Raw genomic sequence first — 8,180 nt, 5'->3', positions numbered from 1 at the left:
AACCCTAGCTATTTAGTGCTAGTTAGTATGAACCCTAGGCTATTTTTAGTGTTAGTTAGTTAATTTAGTGTTAGTTAGTTAGTTAGTATGAACCCTTAGCAGTAGTTCCTAGGTACTAATTAGTTAGTAAGAACTAGGTACTAATTAGCTAGGTACTAGTTTATTTTTATTTATAGTAAGTTTATTTTCAGTAAGAACTAATTGAATTAATAGAACATGTTAGTAAGAACTTGTTGCTATTTTTTTAGTTAAAGCAATTTTTCCCGTATCGACGTGGACGATGCCTATCCCGCATCCTCGTCGTCGAGTCGGTGGAGGACGACACCTGCTTGACCAGATGGGCCATGTCCGGGACTGGGCTCCGCCGGGGTGGTACTGGGAGGAGCTACCTACCGGGGGGCGCAGGTTGGTGAGGAGCCAGCCTGTCGTTGACCCGAACCTTCTTTGGTGGCGGTCGCGTGGGCCAGTGACGATCCAGAGGCTCGAGGACTCCGCGGAGGTGGTGCGTCACCGTGTCAGTGAGGAGGACGCGCACGTCCGTCGCTACTTGTTTGCATTGGAGCACAGGCCGTTCTCCAATACCTGGCAGGTTCTCCGGGGATCTCACTGGAGCTATGATCCCGTGATGGTTCCTTCTCTGTGGGTGTCCACCGCCCGCGCCGATACCCGTCGTGTGCTAGGGTTTTAGTTGTAGTAGTGATGTTATATGTATGACACTATTCGTGATGTATTAGTGATAATATTCTACGATGTACGGACGTATGAGATGATTTACTTTTGCTTATTGAATGCATGCTAATTTGAGTCCTATAAGATGTTTTGAAATGTATATCTTGTGTTGCTCAATATCCAAGTGGCCAGTCATGTTTGCAGGTTACACCTCCGAGTGGCCTATGTTTTGCCGGAGTGTTGATTCATTTCCGTTCCGGCAAATTTCAGGCGCTCGATATGTCCTATTTTAACAAAGGTCATGCCGGATTTTTCCGTAAATTTTGGCATGACTTGTGCCAGAATATGTAGGAAATATCGAGTGCCCCGGATTTGTGTGTTGAGTATCTTGGTAGTTGTCTTCGATCGATTTTCAATTAATGTTTTAACTATGAACATAGGAAATGTCTGACGACGAAAAGGATTTCGGTATTTGCAAATACTACAAAGACGAGCGCGGCCTGTGCGACGAAATTTTCCTAGATGATGATAGGCGCTTCAGCATCAAGCTGGACGAGAACTTCGAAGTGGATACATTAAGTCAGAACGACAAGTCTTTTTTCGTAATTAAGCATGACATCTGCTTCATTTGCTTCAACTTATTTTTTTTACTATTCTACTAGCGTATCCCCTGCCATGCAAGAGTTTTTGTATTGGATAAGATAGGTTTGAGTAATAGTATGGAGGAAAAAAAAGTTTACCTGAAGACCGAGCATGGTTATATTTTCCATGCAAAATTGTACAATTCAGACGACTACACCTATTTTGGATACAAAACATGGCGAGCACTATGCAAGACTTATGCATTTGAGCCTGATATGATTATCACCTTTGATATTCGTCCGGAAGATGATATTGAAGGTAATACCGACATCTGGGTCGATGTGCAAACGCCTCCAGTTATACCATTATGTAAGTTTCTCAACCATATTTATGTCTTTGATATTGTTTATTTAAAAATAGTTGACAACTAATTTGTATTGTCAGCTTATTTCGGTGCAAGCAAACATGTCCAGCGCTTGGTAGACAGGACCTTATACTGTCCTGGGGATGAACTCAACTGCGAGGAGCTCAATCATTATGTTTCATGACTTGAGGATCTTGATACTGTCAAGACAAAATTTCTTCCTGCATTTAGAAATGTTAGTACTGAAAATGTGCGACCAATAGCGATCTTAATGAACTACGGTCACATTTATTTAGGAAGGATGGTAAGATTTTTACTATTTGTCATCAGTGCATCTTTTCCATACATTATTTTTGAAACTAAACTTCATTGCTAAGTATGTTACCATATGATGTTCTTCAACAGGGACTCCCGATGAATGTTGTGCCTTATGGGATCGAGACTAAATGTACCATGAGTATTATCAGCTTACGGCCAAGATATCCTACAAATTACTTTAGTGCATTCAAGATTAGCGACGGATGCTTAATAATGCAAGACTGGACCAAATATGTGACGGGGGAGCGCAGAGAAGTACTAGGGGGCAGCAAACAGATGTGCTACCCACGATTAGGAGACAGGTTCATCTGCATGCTCCAGCTTGATCAAGGAGGAGAGCTATACATGTTTTATGTTATTTTACCTAAGAGAGAGCAGCAGGAGTGATGAGCTAGCTAGAAATGAGTTTGAGGATGATGATGTGCTACACTATATTACTATGATGATAAAATAGCTAGTGTTGATGGTAATGACTATGATGATTATTATTAGCTAGTGTTAGTGGTGATTAAATAAATATTGTTGGTGGTAATGACTATGATGATGATTAAATAGCTTGTGCTGGCGGATTAGATTCAAGTGGAGGCAACATGTGGTGCACATCGAAAGTACTACTAGTCCAAACTAGATCAAGTTTGGATTAGTAGTATACTTTTGACATGCACCACATATTGCCTCCACTTGAACCTAATCCACCTTCATTTGACACACTGTTATGGACATAATGATGTAAACTTCATAACTGGTATTGTACCAATATTTGTACGATGGCGCATAAATACACTAAAAAAAGTACTAGTAGGGATGGACAGAAAACACGCTGCAAGTAGTTATCTTAGCAGTAGCGTGGTACTGAACAAACGCTGCAACTATTTGTCCTAGCAGTAGCGCGGGCGGGCACGCGCTACTGCTAAGCAATAGCTGTAGCGCCTTATTAGTAGCGCGCCTACCCGCGCTACTAGTGAGCACAAAACCAACGCTACTGCTAGGGTTTTTCCTAGTAGTGACAGTTGACTCCTCTTCAAAACGCCATGATGAGCTTCATGATGCCCAAGTGGTTGAGATTGCACGATTGTTAGCTATTGATCAGATTGAAACATGTCAAGGGTTAAATCAGATACTCTCACTCAAGCGACCAGGAGAAACTATATGGGGTTCACATCTAGGTTCTGTTGCTAGTCGCATGCATATGTTTAATGCAGTAAAAGTTGTTCTAGAAAATTTGGCCGCTGATTCATCAGCAGGAGCAAACCGAGCTGATGGGGATACTGCTTTCACCTACCTGTCCTCCTTTGAGTTTGTTTTTGTGCTATGTATGATGAGAGAAATATTGGAAACAAGTGAAGATCTTGGGAAGGATTTACAGAAGAAGGCACAAGACATAGTAAATGCAGTTCGCTTAGTGAAATCGACAAAAGTGCTCCTAGAACAAATGAGAACAGATGAAGGATGGGAATTATTCCTTTTGACGGTTATTGAATATTGTGCAGAGCATGACATTGATGTTCCAAACATGGAGGAGACATACATTCTACGAGGTGGTCATGCTCGTCGTCAACCTGATCATTTCACTAATGAACGATATTTTCGAGTGGAGATATATCGAGCATCAATTGATAGCCAGCTGACCGAGTTGAATCTCAAGTTCAATGATAAAGTAATGGACCTTCTAAACATTAGTGTTACACTAATACCAAGAAATGGATTCAGCTCTTCCAATGCTAAAGAAATATGCCTAATGGTGGAGAAGTATTATCCTGCAGATTTTAATCAACAAGAGAGGTATGCATTGGAGCTTCAGCTAAATCGCTTTGTTGTGGATGCTAATACCAGTGAGGACTTGAAGATACCTAGAACCATATCAGCTCTATGTCAATGCCTTGTTGAGACAGGAAGACATATAATCTATAATTGGATTGATATATTACTTCGATTGCTTGTTACCCTTCCAGTTTCTACGGCAAGTGCTGAGTGTGCCTTTTCTAGTTTGAAAATTATCAAGTCAAGGCTGCGCAATAGAATGGAAGATGAATTTCTTGCGGATAGCTTGCTGCTACAAGTAGAACGAGAAATTGCAGCACAAATAAGTTATGATAACATAATTGCTGAATTCAAGGCTGTGAAGCTGAGGAGAGCATATCTTTAGTTATTGGTCTTATATTTAGTCGTCTTTTGGTCTGTCCAACGTAATGTATTGTTATGGCTATGGAGCCCTTCTTTTGGCCAGTCTAGTGTGTTCTATGGTTCTAGCTATGGAGTACTCACTACGGAGCACTTGATGGTAGCAATTGTCCACAATACCAGGTATTTTGCTGTTACCATGTACGTATATGGTTATGTCTATGGAGTACTGCATGTGTCTATGTGAACAAGCTGTATATAGACATATGTATATGAGTTGTGTATTCTGCCCTTGTTTATCTTGTGAGCCTGTGAGCTACACTATTTCTGTGCAAATTTTCCTTCTAGATTGAAATTGACCCCCCCCCTTGGTTGATCGTCACGCTCCGCCACTGGGAGTAACCTTAGCAAAAGACAACACATAGATGATCTTAATTGCTTATTTTGTTGTGAAGGTGAAACTAGTAATCACCTTTTCTTTGAATGTGTTGAGGTGTGGAAAGTATACATAATGTTTTTGGGTGTATGCCCCAGCCTGGTTTTTAAAGTTTGGCTGATAAGTGGGAGAAACACAAATCACTACAAGCTGAAAATATGCTCATCTCAGCTACTCTCTGAGTTATCTGGAGAAGTAGGAACGATATGTGTTTTAATAATGCCTCATGGATGGGAGTGCAGGTGATCCTGAGGAGAATTGCGGGCTTCTGCAATCAATGGAAGATCCTGTGCAAGGAGGCTGCAAAAGAGCGCGTGGAGAGGATGATATCTTCTCTGTGGGAGCTGTCCAGGCAGCCACCTCTACTGCTTTGGCCAGAGCCAAGATAAGGAAGAAGGAGCTGTGGATGCAGTACTATATGAAGAAGAAGGCAAAAGGCTGGCTGGGCATTGAGAGTGGGATGCTCATTGAAGGATAAGAAGATAGATCTCCATGTACCAGGCCTCCTGCTGTGTGGCTTGAGCCTTTAAATTCTGTCAGTAGACATGTTCAGATGAACTGTAAGAGGTTTAAGTCGAAATTTGGTTTTCAGGCCGGAGGGGAGCAAAACCCCTCCCGCAGGCTGTAATGAGCATGGACTCTGTGGTTTCATTTTAAGTAATGGAACCGGGACAAGAGCCCTTTTCTTCTAAAAAAACACCCGGTATAAAAGAATTTTATGGGTACGACTTTGAGGGAGTTGACCGCTGAACGCATGAACCAAATCGTCATCGTCCACCATCCACCAGCCACGGTGTTGATGTCATCGTCGTAGAAAGTGGAACCATAGATAAACCCTATTGCATCACTGCTTTGTGAGCCGTAGAAAGCGCCACCATGGACGGCGGAACGCATATCGATGTGGTGCATTGGTCGGGGTCCAACCCTGTGCTTCTTGGGCCTCAGATCCGATGTCTCTAGTTGTCGAATACCACCGGATCTGCCTGCCTGCAGACCATAAGCCAATGCTAAATCAACAACCACATTGAAAGAAACCGTCATCGCTGCCGCATGAAGCAGTGGCCGACGAGAACTCCTGTACATACATGACACTTTCCACTCACTCCTCGGAGCCTCCTCAAGAAGAAGCCCTGCGATGGGACCGAAGTGAGGAACACCTTATTCTTCGCGGTGGCGATGCCACCATCAAGACGCCACCGTTCAGAAAAACTACTAACCCTAGACCACCAACCAGCCGAATACGGAGCACCGAGATCCCCACCCCACCTACTACCGCTGAAGCAGCAGGCGGATGGGGAAGGGATCCACAGGCCAACCGGCTGAAAGCGACAGGGACTTGGTCGCCTCCTCTTCGTCTGGAAACGAAATGAAGACTGGACCCGCTAGTCGGGTTCACAACTCTTGAGTTAAGGTCAACGTGCCAAATCGCTCGCAAATGTCCTCATTGTATTGTTCGGACATTTTGTTGTCACCCAATGACGGTCGAAAAAATGTCAGGACCCGCAAACCGACATCAAATGCAGGGAAGTTTGGTGGAGTCTGGCCGTCTGTTGTCCGACACCCATGGCCCACCCAAAGCCCTTTCCCCAGTGGCATAGCTAGGGGTGGCCAGGGTGGTCCATGGACCACCCTGGAATTTCTCCATAGCTTATATATAGTGTAGTAAAAAGATATTTCTTTAAAGATAAACAAATTTATGTAAATATTTCTATTGACAGACCATCCTGGCTTATTGGGCTAGCTACGCCACTGCGTCCCCCCACTTTGTCCCTTCCCCGTGATGTGTATCTGCAACATCGGTGACCGACGTTGCTATTTATCACCGTTCATCTATGTATGCCCAAATTCAAATGAGTATGCATGTCTGCTAAACCAATCTACGTTCATATCTTCCTTTAGCCATATGCAATGCTACAGACCATCGATTTCTGAGAGAAAACATAAAAAATGTGTTGGCTTCTATGGTAGGGTGCGTCAATTGCAAATTAAAATTTTCTACACACAGAACATCCAGGAACATGCTACGGAAATGGATCACAGATGGTTACCACTAGACGCGCAGTGCCGTGCAGAGGAAGTAGAGTTGAGGCAGCGCGTTCCCAGAGTCGTCTCCTCCTTGCCGGTCTCCCACGTAGCCGATCGGATCCCGCGAACAGGTTCGCCGGAGCGGCGCAAGTGCACCGCCTCTAACGGTATCCACGCGTGCAGGAGGAACGTCGTGCGCGGACTGCTAGGTCCGATCACACAACCGACGGCGAGTGGAGGTGGCTAGTTGCAACACATGCAAAGCCCTAATGACGGCGCCGAAGCGATCAACTGAATAAGTGTGCCGCACCTCCACTATTTATAGGCATTTGTCGCGGGCTCAACACTTGGGCATTTGCATGGATCCTAAAGCCCAAAGTCTACTCGGTCGTGTTCCAAGTCCAGCTCGGATCACATCCGACCAGTGTCCTCCGAACCGACCTCGTAGGTTCCTTCCCTTAAGCTTGCGACCCCTTAGATTCAAGTCGGCCTGGTCACAGTTCGGATCACCTCCGACCTGCACGGTTGGTAGCGGCCTCTAGCAAGGCGTGCCGACCACCAAGCAGACTATGAAGCTGGTTAGGCGAACATGTACAACGTGTCACACTTCTGTTCCCTTTGCCTCACGATATATGTTGCCGGTCTCAAGGCGAGACTGTCATCCTTGTGCTAGCCCGACCTCTTTCTCATTCCAGTGATACCGATCATAAACTGGATTATCTCATAATCCTTGTCGCATGGTCATGCTTATCCAGCTCAGATCACACGAGGGGCCCAGAGTATATCTCTCCTGATCGGAGGGGCAAATCCCTTCTTGCTCGACCATGTCTCGTAGCATGTGACTGGACAAAGCCGAAACCTACCTTTGTAATTACCCAGTCACGGAGTAGCATTTGGTGGCCCAAAACAAGTCTGTCATCATCACGAGTACATGCGTCAGCTCAGGTCTTAGGACATAGAACGTATGTTGTACTAGAGACTCACAGATGGCATATCGCTGTATCTCATAGTTGGGTCTATCCGACTCGGACCTTATCTCGACTCGGATTTGACTATGTCAAATCCGACCAGATCCTTCTGAGTCCATATTATCCGCTTAGCATCCAATGCTCTCCATGGCTAGCGAGACCAAATCATCGACCGTGTCATATGCTAATCTAGTTGGCCGCGCGCCCACACAGCCCTTTCGACTAGGGATCTTTTAGGACAGTCACCATACAATGGATAGTCCCATAAACAAGTCACCTACTTGCTAATACACATCATTGATAATGTCCAAGGACTATCTTTATTCATAAACACATAGAAAATATCATCATATATGAATGCCTCTAGGGCATATCTGCAACAAAATGTTACATAGGTCAAGAATTGTATTCTGGACTTGTGGGTCCATTTTCCCTGTAATTGCAACCGGAAGTATATGTGTGATCATCGAAATGTTTCAAATCTTTCATTGTACATATTTAAGATTTAAGTATGTGTGTTTGATTTCGTTTTAGCTAAACCTCAAGTGCCTGAAAAATATTCTTGGTGTCATTCTCATTTTTCTTCTTCCCGAGCGCGTGAGAAGGGGAGGTTGGACCTCGCTCCAGACGAAGTAACCTTACTATCTATCTAAGGGGTGTGGGGGTGCAGGTTTGTTGAGAAGCAGCAACCTCACTA

Source organism: Triticum aestivum, chromosome 5B, assembly GCF_018294505.1.
Source record: "Triticum aestivum cultivar Chinese Spring chromosome 5B, IWGSC CS RefSeq v2.1, whole genome shotgun sequence".
Lineage (NCBI taxonomy): Eukaryota > Viridiplantae > Streptophyta > Magnoliopsida > Poales > Poaceae > Triticum > Triticum aestivum.
This window is presented reverse-complemented; position numbering follows the sequence as displayed.